Raw genomic sequence first — 16,147 nt, forward strand, 5'->3', positions numbered from 1 at the left:
CCCTGACTAATACAGATTTTGGTACCCCATATCATAAAATATCTGGAAAAAAACTAACAGCCTGAAAGAGAAAGACTGTAATAAAGCCACGAAAAGTAAAAGATAATTTTTAAAAATTAGTAAATTCAGAGAAATTTGATAAGACACTGTGTTCATAGTCCCAAGAATCAATGCCATGAAAATTAGGTAATCAGAGGGCAAGAAGAATACAGAAAGCTACATACATAATTACTGAAATAAAATGTGAGAAAAGCTAAACTGTGAAATAAATAGAACCGAAGAGTATTAATGATCAGAAAAAAAAAAGGAAATTTCCCAGGATATTGATGTAAAAAGAACAAAAATACAAAAGTATAATTAAGAATAAAAATGGAAAAAACAAATAATATAAAAACATTTTCTTGAACTGAACACAAACACACACACACACACACACACACACACACATACACATTCAGATGTGAAGGTCATACAATGTGCCAAGAAAAATGTTCCAGACCTGGATATATCTTGGTAAAAGTTGTGAACTTGAAGGAGAAAGAAAAAATATCTTAAAAGTTTCTAGGAGAGAGTGATAGATTATTTACAACATTGAGAATCAGACCAGTGTCAGCCTTATATACAGATTAGAATACTAGGAAACAAAATAGGACAAAGTCTTCAAAGTCCTAAATGAAAATGCTTTGTTGTTGTTGAGACAGGGTGTCACTCTGTCACCTAGGCTGGAGTGCAATGGCACTATCAGGCTCACTGCAGTCTCTACCTCCTGGGCTCAAGAGATCCTCCCACCTCAGCCCCCACCTGGTGGCTGGGACTACAGGTACAACACCACGCTCAGCTATTTTTTCGGGGGGGTGTTGTAGGGGGAGAGATAGGAGTCTCACTATGTTGCCCAGGCTTATCTAGAACTCCTGGGCTTAAGCGATCCTCCTGCCTCTGCTTCCCAAAATGCTGGCATTACAGGCATGAGCCACCGCACCCAGCTGGAAATGCTTTTGAACCTAGAATTCTATACCATGTAATATTCAAAGTAAGAGTACAAGAGAGAGCTTTCAACAAGCAATGAGCTTTGTAAAATTTTGTTTTCCAAGCCCAAATCACTCAGTTAATCATTTACAAACAATCAACAGACACTCATTAGAGAAGGGAGGAAAGAGAAAAACATAGGAAACAAAATCTGTAAAGCCTGTAGTTCAATAACTAGATTAACGCATTTTTGGTGTGAAGGTAATTCTCTTATTAAAAAAGTTTTTCTAAAGATGTAGAGATATAATGTAAAAAATGTAATAATAATCTCAATTAAAATTCTAGACAGCTTGAATAAGAAGAGTGGAGCAGGGAAATAGAGATAAAAATAAGCTATATATCATGTATTGATTATATAGTGTTAGCACTAGACATACTTTGAATTCTAGAGTTTGAAAAATATTTATACACACATATGTGTGTGTGTGTGTGTGTATATATATATATATAGAGAGAGAGAGAGAGAGAGAGAGGAGAGAGAGAGGAGAGTTGGCCAGGCTGGAGTGTAATGGCATGATCACTGCAAACTCTGTCTACTGGTCTCAAACCGTCCTCTCACCTCCCTGAGTAGTTGGGACTGCAGGCACTCACCACCAGGCCCGACTAATTTTTGTAGAGATGAAGTTTCGCTATGTTGCCCAGGCTGGTCTCAGACTCCTGAGCTCAAGCCATTTGCCCACTTCAGCCTCCCGAAGTGCTGGAATTACAAGTGTGAGCCACTGCGCATCGCCTATATATATATATATATATATATATTTTTTTTTTTCTAAATTGAAGAGTAAAACATTCAAACAGTAATATAGTAAATTCATTAATTCATCAAGTACTTATTGAATACCTGTTCCATGCCAGGCACTGGATTCAGTATAGGGGATCCAATAGGGAGATGTGGCCCTACCCACAAGGAGTTTAGAATACATTTCAGTGAATTAGGAATCTGACATGGGAAGCTCAGGGTACTGTGGGACCACACAGGAATGGTGCCTGACCCAGGCTTGATGAGAGGTAGGACAGGCAACTAATTTCTTTAGGAAATGACTCAGATAAAATCGGGGGTAGGTGGTGGGGGAAGATGTATGCATGAGAATGTATGCATGACACTGAGAGAGACCACGTGCTTTGAAAGAACTAAAACACTTCAGGTGGGTTGGAGTACAACGTTCACTGGTGTAGTAGCACGAGATGAAGCTGGAAGGACAAACAGGTACTGCATCATGCTGGGCCGTCTGACTGATGTTGGAGCAATGGTAATAGCCCTTGAAAGCTGCTTATGAAGGAAGGAAGGGTGGTGTGATAGGTTTGCATATTAAAAAACTAACTCAGGTTCTGCATAAGCATGGTAGAAATACTTTTGCCTCTCCAAAACCAAGAATGTATCCAATTGTGATGGTTAATACTGGGTGTCAACTTGATTGGATTGAAAGATGCAAAGTATTGATTCTTGGTGTGTCTGTGAGGGTGCTGCCAAAGGAGATTAACATTTGAGTCAGTGGGCTAGGGAAGGCAGACCCACCCTTAATCTGGTGGGCACAATCTAATCAGCTGCCAGCAAATATAAAACGTGGAAAGGTGAGGCTGGCCTAGCCTCCCAGCCTGCATCTTGTCTCCCGTGCTGGATGGTTTCTGTCCTGGAACATCCATCGGTCTCCAAGTTCTTCAATTTTGAGACTCAGACTGGCTCTTCTTGCTCCTCAAGCTTGCAGACAGCCTATTATGAGACCTATATCTATCTATATTTATCCTATTAGTTCTTTCCCTCTAGGGAACCCTGTTTAATACAACAATGTAGCTTGGGTTTCGCAAAAAAAAAAAAGCTTGGATTTTGTAATTTGGGGTTCAAATCTCACCTCCATCACTTACTACTAGCTGTGTGGTTCGAATATGTCACTTAGCCTCTTTGAGGCTCGGTTTCTGTCTTGTTAAAAGAAAAACATGAAAATCCTTTTATCTTCTCTTCAGGGCCTTTGTGGCATTACAAGTGAGAGTTTAATATGCTGACTGTATGTGGACTGTTTTGTTTCAAGAAGCAGCAGCTCATCTCAAAACAGATGAAGTCAAAGAGAAGGAATTGTAAGAGTGCACTGGCATGTCTCTCAGAAGCCAGTGGCAAGACTGAAGCTTGGTCTCAGGAACAACTGAATCAGGAATTTGAAAACTGTCAAGATCCTGTTTCACTCCTCTACACATTGGCTTTCTTCTCATTCCCTAAGGGCTGAGTGTTTGTTTTCTGGCCATCCAAAAGCTTGGGGCTGTCATTTCTTTTGTTCAAAGAACACCCAGACTGAGTTGTAATTTCTTGGTTTCATTTCTGAATTTCTAGGGAGAGACTCTCCTTTGCTCTCTGGTATTTGTTCTGCACCCAATTAACTGTGGCAGTGGGTGAGTGTTTGCACTCAGATGGGTTGGAGATATTTCTCAGGAGAGCAATACTTTCTCAAAAGGAGATGTAACAGTCAGGGCCTAAGCAGAAATCACACGGCCCACACAAATTAGGATAATTTAAGGATGGTTCTATAAAAAATGACTAATTATTAAAATGTAGGTAAATTACAGGAAAACCATGAGGAACTACACCGACCTAGGGCTAGCAGCAACTATAGACTGTTAATGATGAGGCGAGGGAGAATTTACCAGAGCCCAAAAGGGGAGAGAGTTGGAAAGATCAGGCTATCTTGAGAGGAGTAGTGACCTTCTGTTTAAGGACACAGGCAGCCCAAGGGAGGGAACTGGGAAATATACATCCTGACCCCATACTTTCCCTCACATATCCTATCTGATCTCTCCATTGGCCAAAACTCACCAAAGGCACAGGATTGTATCAATACTGTCTATACAGGTCAGCTTCCTTGGGCATACTGCAGAGTGGAGATGGTGGAGAGTGCACTGGGGTACAAGCAAAGGTAAGTGGACACTTACTACTGGATCTGTCCCGCAGCTCCCTGAGCCAAACAGCCTTGCCTTGCACCCCAGTGCACCCATACAGCTCTCCACCGTACAGCTCTCCACCATGGAGAAGCTGTATGTCTGTCCTTAAGCGGCATACAGCTACATCCATATCCATATCCATATTTCCTATTTAACATTGACTAATTTCATCCATTGATTTCTAGACAATAAATTCCTTTTTTGTTGTTGTTTTTAGGAATGAGTGAAGTAAGTTTCAGTTATATAACTGCCACGGTTTTATAGAGTCCATGTAAAATAGATCCTAATTCTTTCAGATCCCTACTGTTCAAAATATCAATAGACAGACTTGTTGAAAAATTGGGTAGGCAGGATTTGTCTTTAAAGACAAGTACATTAAGACAAACATTTGTAGAAACAGGTCATTTTCCTGGGCAATTTTATTATATTTGGCTAACATAACTTATGTAAGTGCTTAGTATTTTATTCAGGGTTTCAGTACAGACATTTTTTAGAATTCCAATCTCTCATAATTTAGCATCTAAGCATTACCTACAATTGATTCAGAATGTATAAAAGTATAAACTTTATTATATGTGGGGAAAATATCTGTACATTCTATGACTATTCTAAAAGTAATGAATTTGTAAGAGAGAATGGAAGACAAAATGCCAGAAAATTTTAAAGTGTTTTATCTTTTGGAATAAGCTTTACAAGAAATTTTAAACAACCCTATTTCTTTGTTTTATTTAAAAATGATGGCCGGGCACAGTGGCTCACACCTGTAATCCCAGTACTTTGGGAGACTGAGGCAGGCAGATCACAAGGTCAGGAGTTCAAGACCAGCCTGACCAACATGGTGAAACCCCATCTCTACTAAAAAATTTAAAAAACTAGCTGGAAGTGGTGGCGTGCTTTTGTAATCCCAGCTATTCAGGAGGCTGAGGCAGGAGAATTGCTTGAAGCTGGGAGGTGGAGGTTGCGGTGAGCCAAGATCATGCCATTGCACTGCAGCCTGGGTGACAGAATGAGACCCTGTCACAAAAAGAAAAATAAAAAAGTTACAGTGTCCTTTTAAATTAGATTTGATGAAATGGTGAGCGTCTGTGTTAGAAACACAGAATAAAAAGATTTTTTTTTTTTTTTTTTGGCAATTGATTTATACAGCTGCCACAAAATTGAAAGGTGAAGTTATGACAAGAACCACTAAATGAAATGCATGCAAGTCATTCACAATGAAAACTATCATTAGCTAATGGTCCTAGGACCTGGTTTGTATACAAAGGAATGGAACCATATATGCAAAGGTACTACAATGAGACTTTAACAAGTAAGAGATTAAAATCTTACAATCTAATCACTAGATTTTACAGCTTAAAAAAAATACTCTTGTCAGTTTTTCCACTTCACCCTAGAAGTCCTTCTTAACTCTGAAAATATACTCCTATTCTCAAGTTTTGACTCTGTTTGTACCATTGAAAAGTTACAATGTGGTGTTTTCCTCAGACCAACTGTTTATATTTACAAATAAAAGTATATTTTAAAAATGTTTCAGACCAATCAGGGAGCAGAACTCTGGTAAGAAGAGTGTTCTACTTGGGAACAAGGAGGGAGTTTTAAGGACATCAGCTACTCTAATTGCTTTGCTCTCCCAGGTAGTAGGAATTACAGAATTTTATAAAAATCACTGACATGGTATTACTTATTACTTAGTCTTGATTTCTTAATATGTCAGTTTGGCCTTCCCATAAGTGTAGTTACATATTAAACAATAAAAAAGACTGTAAGATCCAGAAGACATCAGAAAGACTGCTGGCTTTTTAATATCTTCCAGGTGCTACAAAAGCCACACATAGTCTTGTATATTGACATGGGCCCTGCAAGGCCAGGGCAGAAGTGTATGACTCCACCATTTAAAGGATGCCAATTGGTGGAGCCATGGTAGCTGGATTTGGGAGGCTGACTAGTTCACAACCTCTGATAAACTGTCATCCAAGCCTGAACCAGGATCACCTAGGAGAGCCAGGGGTAAATGCGTTTTAGGTGGCCTAACTCCTTGTGTTGCAGCAAAGAAAGCAATTATGAAAATGGTTTGCGTTCATTGGAATGAAACCTTTGATTCTGAGGGTTACTCACAAACTATTGTGTTAAACCCTACTTGATACCATTTCAGTCTATATAAAAGTATGAGTACCTGGTCAGTTTTATCACATAAATCAAATATAATGCATTTATAAAATTAAAACTGAATTTTCAAATTTTTGAACAACACGCAATGATATGAAACAATGTTCACCATATGAAATTGAATTACAAAAGCAAGAAGTGAAATAATATGGAGTGTAAGATCTGTTTTGCTCAAATGTACTTTAAAATTTACTGTAAACCAAATCCACAAAAATAGAAACTTTTCTGTGCTGCTGTTTCTGCAGTGACAATAGGGAAAACTTTCTCTATTTTTCTTATATTTCTGTGTCTATTGTCACTGTAATCTATTTTTAAAATGAACAAATTATTTCTATAATCAGAAAAGAATTAAGTAAATGTTGTTTACAAGATGAAGTGAAAAGAAAAAAGTTCTGCCATAGCAGCAGACACAAGCCATTTAAAAGTGTTTAATCATTCTAGGTAATTGTTTAAAGAACATTTCCTATAAATAAACAAGCCTACCACTAAATCTTCTGAAATTAGGCCCTGTATTATAGTAAGTATATGAATGTTGTTAGTAATTACAGTGGCACAAAAGCAGCCCTCTGGTTTTGTGGTTTATGATTCATAATCTTTTTTTATTCAATATTAAGAAATACCCTGAAAATTACTATTGTCTTAAGAAAAATAAAATGTACTTGTGTTATCTTTGAAAAAGGCAATGTCCAAAGCCATGTGACTGCTTCTGTTTTATGAGAGAAACCCATAGTGTCTCATAGGTCTCTTCCAGACACACTGGAATAACGCCAATATAAGAATATTAACAAAGAGCAAGTGCTGAGCCAAATAATTTAATTATCATTTGTTGACTTCTTCCATCTAAACTACATGAATCTTTATCCCAATGACACAAAGGCATCATTTCACTAAAGTTGATGAATAACTGTTTACATATTTTCCTACCGAATACTTAAATTTTGTCCTGTTCATTTTTGTGTGGTTTGTGTTGTTTTGGTTTGTTCTTGCTGTTTTGTATGTTAAAGACGTTCAACTTTTGTCTATCAAAGTTGTGGAAAATATTTTCCTAGACTGCTGATTACCATTCTGTTTATGGTATTTTTGTAAAATACAGAAGCTAGTTTTTTAGAGGGTTATATCTATTGGTATTTTTCTTTGTGAATTCTACTGACTGTATTAGTTGATTCAACAAATATTTACTACATACTATGTGCCAGATACTCCTCTATGTGATATGATACAACAGTGATCCAAAACACCAAGTACTCTTGCCCTCATGGAGCTTGCACTCTTACAGAAGGAGACAGACAATTAACAATTAAAGTACATCCAACTTTTGTAGCATCTGAATCCTGAGTCAGTTAGGGGCCGTCTTTAAGAAAAAGAATACAGGACCTTGGAAAGGGACCATGGAAGTGAAGGGCTTCTGAGCATATCACATGGAAATGAGTGCTATGGAGACAAATAAAGTGGAGGAGAAAGATAGGAAGTGCTAGGTCAGAAGTAGGGATCACACGTTTTTCAGAGAAGCCACACTAAGAATGCCAAATTTGAACAAAGACCCAGAGGAGGGACAGAAGCACACAAAGAGGATATCTGGGAAAGAACATGGTAGAAGAAGAAAAGAGACAGTGCTAAATCTCCACAGGGAGAGAATGCCTGTAATGTTCCAGGAAAGGAAAGGAGGTGGGTAGGGCTGAAACAAAGAAAGCCAGAGAAAAATAATAGAAGATGAGTCATAGAGGTACCAAATGAAATTATGGGAGACAGGGAGCAGATGGTGTAGGGCCTTGCAGGCCCAGTCAATTTTCTTGATTTTCTCTCTCCGAGAGTGAGAGGAAGTCACTAGAGGTGAAATGATTTAACTTATGCTTTCACTTGGATTGATAGCTTAAGAATAAATTGTAGGGAGAAAGAACGCAAATACAGAGATGGATAAGGAGGCTATTGCCATAATCCAGGCAAGAGATCATGGTGGCTTGAATGAGTCTGCCTGGGGGATGTGAGAAAATATAGTTTGTTTTTGAATATGTCTTGAAGATGGAACCATTAGGATTTTCTGGTAAAATGGATATAGGTTGTAAAAAAGGAGAGTCTATGGGTTTTCTTCCAAGTAAATATGAAACTTTATTGAAATGAGAAATTCTTTTAGAGAATAAGCTTTTGGATACAAGACAAATGAGAAGTTCCACTTGGAGTATATTGAATTTGAGATGTCCATTGGATATATAAAGTAAGATTGTCACACATGCAGTTGGAGCTCAGTAGAAAAGTCCAGGATGAATATATACCAGGAGGGACCTTGTACAGATTTCTAACGTATCAACCTTATAATTGCTCTTTTCATTGTGGTAAAAATACATATAACATAAAATTACCATCTTAACCATTTTTAAGCATAAGGTCCAGTGATATTAAAAACATTCATAATGTCCTGTGTACCTGCTCTTTACAGTCCTTATATGTACTAAATATTTATGTGGACTGGTGAATGGTTTCTTTTATTATTTTTCTGTAACCTTCTTATTTCCTACTAATGCTTTGGCTTTAAAATGAAAAATAAAATTAATTAAAACTAAAATATATTTCTTAACATTATGAATATTAGAATGTACATTAGAAATCTGTACTCAAGAATTAAAGCATTTTCATTTTTTAAACAAGTATGAAACTATTAAGAAATAACATATTTTGGCATAAAATGAGTCATACAGATCATGCTTCTGCTGGTAGTTTAAATTGAAAAACCATAGCAAATATTATCTCCATATATATGGAATTTTTATTTTATTTACTTCAAGCCTTTAATTTGAGACATGATGGAAAAATCTTGTAGGCACACAGGGAAAGGCATGATTACTACTGAGTGAAAACGATCTAACTGGAAAGTTTTAATGCCTGTCAGCTAATGTCAAAGCTGAAATTCTGGAAGTATGATATGCTGCAAGACTGAAAGGAATGGAAAATTAGTGTTCCTCTTCTTTTTCTTCAACAGAATCCACACCAACCTCCTCACAATCCTTTTCAATGGTAGCCATGTCCTCACAGCCCTCAGAAAATGCTTCTTTCCCATCCCCTCACCCACTTCCCAGTGAACAAAGGAACAGTTGGCATAACTCAAGTCAAACTTGTGGCCTAGGCAAACCCAGGCCTCAGCAATGGCTATGGTGTTGCTCAGCATGCACGCAGCTCTCTTTATGTTGGCCAGATTTCCAGCAGGTACGACAGTGGGAAGCTGGCAATTAATGCCAACTTTCAGGCCAGTGAAACACCAATCCTCAAACTGGATGTTGCATTTGGTCTTGTTAGTGGAACAGCAGTAAGTATTGACATATTTGGGAACCACATTACCACAGTGTAATAGGCAGTAAGCCATGTATTTACCATAGTGATTCACAATCTGGTTGCCTGGCTCATTTCACAATCTGGTTGCCTGGCTCAAAATAAGCACTGGTGACCTCTGCTATGCATGGTAGTCTTACCCAGCAGAGATGACAGGACATATGTGACCAAAGAGAAGAGGATGCAGGAAGAGGGTACCAGGTCAGTCTGGAATTCTGTCAGACTCCATGAAATCTGAGAGAAGCAGTGATGGAGGACACAATCTGGCTAAGAAAGCAGTTAAGATTAGGGTACTTTGGGTGCTCAATATTGGGGTTTCTACAACAGATGCCATAGATGGCCTTATTGTCTACCATGAAGGCACAAAATGCTGCAGGGTGGTGCTGGTGGTGGAATGGAGTTGTAGAGCTCAGCCGCAGCTGTGGAAACCTGCAGGGCTGGGCAAATGGAGAACTTCAGTTTAGACTTTGTGGCATAATCAACAGAGAGAAGTGAACCCAGAACCAGTTTCTCCACCAAAGCTGTGGAAAACCAAGAAGCCCTGAAGACGTGTGCACTGGTGAACCAGCTTGCGACTTTGGTCCAAGACAAGACCAATGATCTTGCCAATGTCATGATCTCCACAGGCATAGTTATTGGCAGCATCTCCCTTGTCTGTGATGAGCTGCTCAGGGTGGAAGGGCTGGTGGTAGGTGCCAGTGCAAACTTCATCGATGACTATGGGTTCCAGGTTTATAAATACTGCCCTGGACACAAACTTGCCTGCCCACTGAAGAGGCGTAGAATCAATCATCTCCTTACCCAGTGGTCTTGTCACTTGGCATTGGGCTATTGAGCTGGATGCTGTGTTCCAGGTAGTAGAGCTCCCAGCAGGCATTGCCAGTCTGGACACCAGCCTCCCCAAGGTGGATGAAGATGTACTCACACTTAGTGGCTACAGGTTAGAAAAGCAAAAGTCAGAAGACACCAGGTCTCTGTTACCATCCCTGACATGTTAAGAGTCAAGTAGGTAACACATTGTATTTGGAAATTTTTTTTAAAAGGGCATAAATAACTCATGAAACACTTTACGAAGAAATGATAATGGAAATTAGAAAATAGTTCTATCTGAATGATAATGCAAATAGTATAAATCAAAATGTGTAGGATTTGGCTAAAACCACAATTATAAGGCAAAAGCCTTAATTGTGTCTATTAGGAAAGAAGAAAAAACAAAAATCAGCACAACTTCCAGTTTACACAGGTAGAAAAAGAGTAATGAAGTCACCCAAAGAAAGTAGAAAGAAGGAAAAAAATAAAGATGAGAATAGAAGATCTTTAAATGGAAAATAACCAATAGCTAACCCCATCAGGGGCTGGAGGGAAGCGGAAATGGAGACATTCTGTTCAAGGGGTACATGGTTTATTTACAAAAGATAACTTCTAGAGGGCTGCTGTACAGTTGTACTTAACAATACTGCATTGTACACTTAAAAATTTGTCATGAGAGTAAATCTTAGGCTAAGTGTTCTTATCACAATAAAAAAATATAGAAACAATAGAGTAAAAAGTGCTCAAAGTTAATTCTTTACGATAAACTAATACAATAGACAAATCACTAGCAGATTAATAAGAGAGAAAAACTTTAATGAAAACTGGACCACACAATCACAAAATAACACTTTGCTAATTATTTTGAAAATATATTTTTTAGAAAATAATACACTTTATGGAATAGATACAAGAATAAATAAAAGTCTCAGTAATCCTATTAAAATAAATGCAATTAAATCAGTAGTCAACAATTTAAGCGTTGGTGGAAAACACAACAACAAAAACGACAATAACAAAGCCAAACCAACAATGACTGAAACAGGCAAAAACATGTAATCTAAATATATTTACAAGACAATTTCAGTAAACAAGGGTTTGATAGTATCTATTTTATTCACACTGTTCTAAAGAAAAAGAAAAAGTAAGACAGCTCCTCAACAATTTAACATTTTGGTAAACTATACTTTGATAAAATCTGTCAGGGATGTTAATGAAAGAAAATTTCAGACCATTGTCTTTTATAAAAATGGATATAAAAATAATAGCTTAAACATTACCAGATATAACAAAGAAAAACATGCACATTGAAATCATGACAAAGAATGATGAATTTTTTCTTAAGAATGCAAGCATAACAATGTTAAAATATGTATTAGTGTAATTTATCACAATAACAAATTAACAGTTTTTAAAACACATGATTATTTCAATACATGCAGTAAAATCATTCAATAAACTCAGGACTCCTTTATAATATAAACTCTTAACAAATAGGAGTAAGAGATCCTATTTAATATGATAAAAAGTTAGCTACCAAATATTACCCATATTAACCAAGATACCTTATAATAAAATATTAAAAACATGCCTTTAAATCGAGAACAAGGCCCCAATGCCTTCTTCTATTCATCATTGTATTGGAGTGCCTGCTAAATGAAAAAGGTATGCAAAATAAATTTGCAAGGGTTAGAAAAATATAAAACTGTCATAATTTGTAAAGATTATGATTACATATATGAAAGTCCAAGAGAAGTTACAGAGAATGGTTATTTAAAAATTAAAGCGATTCATATATACAAACAGCAAATAATTAAAAATATAATTTCAAAACACAGCAATCACAGAAGCAACGAGAGTACTAGAAATAGATGTAACTTCACAGAGGCAAGACTTTAATGAGAAAGTCATAAACCTTTATTGAAAGTTAAAAAAGACCTAATTAAATGTAGAGATATATTACTTATAAATAAGACTTACTATAACAAATATATGAGTTCTTCCTCCTATTTATCTATAATTTCAAAAAACCCCAATATTTTATCATTTTTATGGAGCATGATAAACTCATCTTAAAATTTATATTAGACTATGAAGTGCCTAAAATTGTTGAGACTTTTCAAGAAACAAAAATGATAATGGTCTACTCATTCAAAATATATTATGAAACTATAGTAAATAAAAGTTTAACTGAAAAAGTAATAGATAGAAAAATCCATTTACTGAACAGATCAAGGGTTCTACACACACACACACGGGTAGGACCACATATACATGGCTCGATCTGTTCAGTAAATGGTTCTGGGGTAATTGGCTATACATACAGAAATAACTAAGATCAAATATATCCCTACTTTATATAAAACACACATTTTTCTAATTGCATTAGAGGTATGAAATGAAAAGCAAAACTAGATGTTTAGGAGAAAAAAAGTATTTAAAAAATTTTGCTGTTCCTATATTTCTTAAGCAGATTACCCTGAAAAGGATGAAAAATCAATCTGGATATAGAGAAGATATTTTCAGTTCAGAAAACCAAAATTCATTAGTGTATGGAATATGCAAATAATTCCTTCCAATCAAGAAAAAGAGAAGCTAGTTATTGAAAATGTTTAGCAAAAGATAATTGACAGAAGAGACCATAAACTGCAAATTAACATTGAAAGAATGTTATATTCCATTAAGGATATACAAACTAAAACTGCAATAAAATAACATTTTATATCCATCAGATTGGCAAAAATAATGTCTGATAAATCCAAGTGTGGGGAAACCAGGTCTCCTATTGTCTGTGGTAGCATAAATTGGTAGAGATATTTGAATAGAAATTTGGTAGAGTAGTTTGGAAGAATTTGTCATACATATTAAAACTTGTAGCTGCATTTCTAGAAGTCTTTCGTAAACTCCTGCATATGTGCACAAGAAAACATAGAAAAGTGTGCTAATTTCAGCACTGTTTGTAAAAGCAAACACACGGAAATAGCCTAATAGTTGAAACAACCTAAGTAAGGGGATGGATAACAAACCATTGTTTATTCACTGGAAAAGATATTAGACAAAAGTGAAAAATATAAAAATGAATTAATTATATCACCTACGTCAACAGGTATAATTCTCAAAAAAATATAATGCTGACTAAAGCAAAATGACACTAAAATACTTAACATTTGATACCATTTATGTAAAATTTTATACATGAAAATAATATTTTATATTGCAGTAGATATATTTACATATAATAAAAGTACAAAAACAACATAGGTGAATGGAAACACAAACTAAAGAACTGTATTTATGAGGTGTGAGTGGGAAAGAAGAGGTGGGAGCAGGAAGGGCTTTTGTCTTAGTTGTAGATTTTTTTAAAAAATAGAGGAAATTGAGCCAAATGTAGAAAAATATTAGTATCTCCTAGGCATCAATAGGACCTATAGTTTTCAGTTATTCCTTGCAATATTTTGTTATTAAAAATTATAACAAGAATACATGAAGTATTGTGACTGCTTTAACATTCAGGTTCTATAGGATCACTGAAAACTACATATGAAAACCAAATTATTTGGTTTCAGTGAATGTGTGAAATGCATTTGGATTTGGTGTCACTGATATACTGCATTTAGGAAGAAATAAATTCAATACACAGGAAACTGATAAATGTATGATTTTTATAGAAATAAATATTAAAATTTTTACTTACGAAATCTTGTTCTCCCATTTCCTTCCCTCCTACTCAGATAGAGAAACACGTATCTGAAATCATATATTACGTCTATGAGAAAATGATATGAAGCACAGATACCATCTCTGTGTAAGATTTTAGTAATGCTCCACGTGTAAAAAGTAAATAGTTATTCTTGAAAATAAAGTCTATTATGCCTGATAAATACTGCCCTATGCCATGGTCTAAAATTTTTCATTATTTAAAATGTTACAAAGGCATAATGAACAATTATAATCAATATTTCTCATATTACATTCCATTTGAGTTTAGTAATACGAGATTAACTTTTTCTTCTGGAGTCATTCTGCTTTACTATCTCATTTTCCTTCAGCAGTAATTATTCCAATTTGTCATGGTGTTACAGCAAAAATCCAAAAAACATTAAAAAAGACTCTAAGCTCATCTTGATGCCCTAAATTTTCTTGGATTTCACCAATTTTGTTTATTAGGTCATACAAGATCTAATTCTATATTAGCTGAATTTATGATTTAATATTGATAGTGAGAGTGAAAATAATTTGGCCATTACATTACTCTATTAAAATGGAAAGCTCTATAAACACAGCCACCTCTTATTAGCTCCATCTAGTCTTTGTTGCCATTAATCAGCATTGGAGATTGAGAGTTTTAGATCATTGTTTTTAAAATTGGTACTTGCTCAATTTCATAGCCTCCTTTAGGTGTCTTGAAAACACATAAAGCTGAGATAGCTAAAGAACAAGACCATATGGCACAGGATTTCCATCAAGCAGAGGGCACTAATTTGCACGTATCTTTATTTTGCTAAATGATTACTACCAAGTGCAGATTCAGGCTTTGTACTAAGGTAATGTGGAGAGCTTTCAGGAAAAGCTACCCTGGGTCCAGAAGCTTGATGTGTAGGAAATCCAGTACTACAGATTAAACTAGTCTTGTAAGTCTTTCTTCTTCTTTACAGTCTCAAGAAGAGAGCTATCATCAAAAGAAACTGCAGGGGTAGTCATTTTATTTACATCACGTTCATGTGCATATACTCTGTGCTACAATCTTCAAAATTATGTTTATTGCTAAACTTTTTCCAGAAAACCCAAATCTGGTGTACATTTTGTTTCCTTCTTAGATGTTTATCTGTTTTGTTGGCATGCACAACTTGAGGTAAGCCTGTTTCATCTTATGAGATTGAAACAAAACTCTTTTTGATCATAAGTATAGAATTGGACAATTCAGAGCAGTTAGTGATCTTATTGTCTCAGTGTGTGCCTTTGAAATGTTTATAGTAGACTACGTTGTGAAGATATTGTGAAAGTATTTTTATGTTTCAAGATAGAAAAGTCTTTGAATACATCAGTAAAAATAAATTTTATTGGAAATTCTTGTTTTCATACACATTTTTGACTTTTCTGTTGATAACCAAACATTGGAGTATTGCTCATTTTTGCAGAATTTAAAGGTGTCTCAAGCAGCAGACTACTAGGATAAATAAAAATTAAAATGTATTTTCCTAGAACACCAGGAAAACATTTTAAATTTGAATTTATTTGGAAATGTATTTGTCTTTTTTTTGAGTACCTATCCAATGAATGACTAATTAGGTCCCATTTATTAAATAATAAATGACTCTTGTGTTGCTATCATGGAAGCTACAGTGTAATCAGGATCACCAGGAACATATATAGGAAAAGTTGAAAAATAAGGCTAAATGACAGCAAGAGTAATGAAGATTACCCTTCACTAAGAATATTAATTCCAGAAGATAAGAGGCCACACAATGGGTTGGAGTGTTGAGAAAATCTATCGGAGTTTGAGCTGTAGAAGTTTAGGATGTAAGAAAAATTTTAAGATGAAACTTTTAGAAAAGCACATTAAATAGGCTAGGGAAACTGACAATAGAAGGAAGGGGAAAAATTAATAAAGATTTAGCTAAGAAGACAAGATCAAAGAAAGATGGGGGAGAAAAGAAAGATGAGGGAGGTTGAGTTAGACATTGGCCTTGGGAAAAAAGATAGGCATGTATTCACTGATAAATATAGAAAGGAAAAGACAGGTAAAAGTTTGAGATGTTTGGAACTTAAAAAATTTTTAAAAGACTCTATTTGACATATTGTTTGCATCATATGAAGTTAAAGGTATTAGACTATTTTTTAATTTATACACCAGCACATTCATATGGTTTAACATACTCAATCAGCACTTCCTACTTCT

The 16,147-nt window shown here is 35.5% G+C and overlaps 1 pseudogene; it reads right to left on the minus strand.

Moving 5' to 3' along the window:
• Positions 1–9,120: 9,120 nt before the first annotated feature.
• LOC102138884 (tubulin alpha-1C chain pseudogene) lies at positions 9,121–10,368 on the minus strand (annotated as a pseudogene).
• Positions 10,369–16,147: the final 5,779 nt, after the last annotated feature.

This window comes from Macaca fascicularis, chromosome 12 (assembly GCF_037993035.2).
Source record: "Macaca fascicularis isolate 582-1 chromosome 12, T2T-MFA8v1.1".
NCBI classification, from domain to species: domain Eukaryota; kingdom Metazoa; phylum Chordata; class Mammalia; order Primates; family Cercopithecidae; genus Macaca; species Macaca fascicularis.